This window comes from Trematomus bernacchii, unplaced genomic scaffold, assembly GCF_902827165.1.
Source record: "Trematomus bernacchii unplaced genomic scaffold, fTreBer1.1, whole genome shotgun sequence".
NCBI lineage: Eukaryota > Metazoa > Chordata > Actinopteri > Perciformes > Nototheniidae > Trematomus > Trematomus bernacchii.
Window position 1 is genome coordinate 17,257 of NW_022987432.1, and position 244 is coordinate 17,500.

Consider the following 244-nt stretch of genomic DNA (forward strand, 5'->3'; position numbering starts at 1 on the left):
GAGCATTCCATGGAATATAACAACAAGTGTATCTCCAGCCGGTTTCTCAAACTTACCTACCCCACCTTTAATAAAGAGGTCTGAACACGTGGTTCTAAGAAAACAAACTGCAGATAGAGAACAAACAGGATTTATTATTTACACAATAAATAAAAACGGCTTCTTAAATCCATCTTTCAGCATTTATCATTATCCTGATTTACTTCCAATGATTTCATGTTTTCAGTGGGTTACGAGGGGGGGG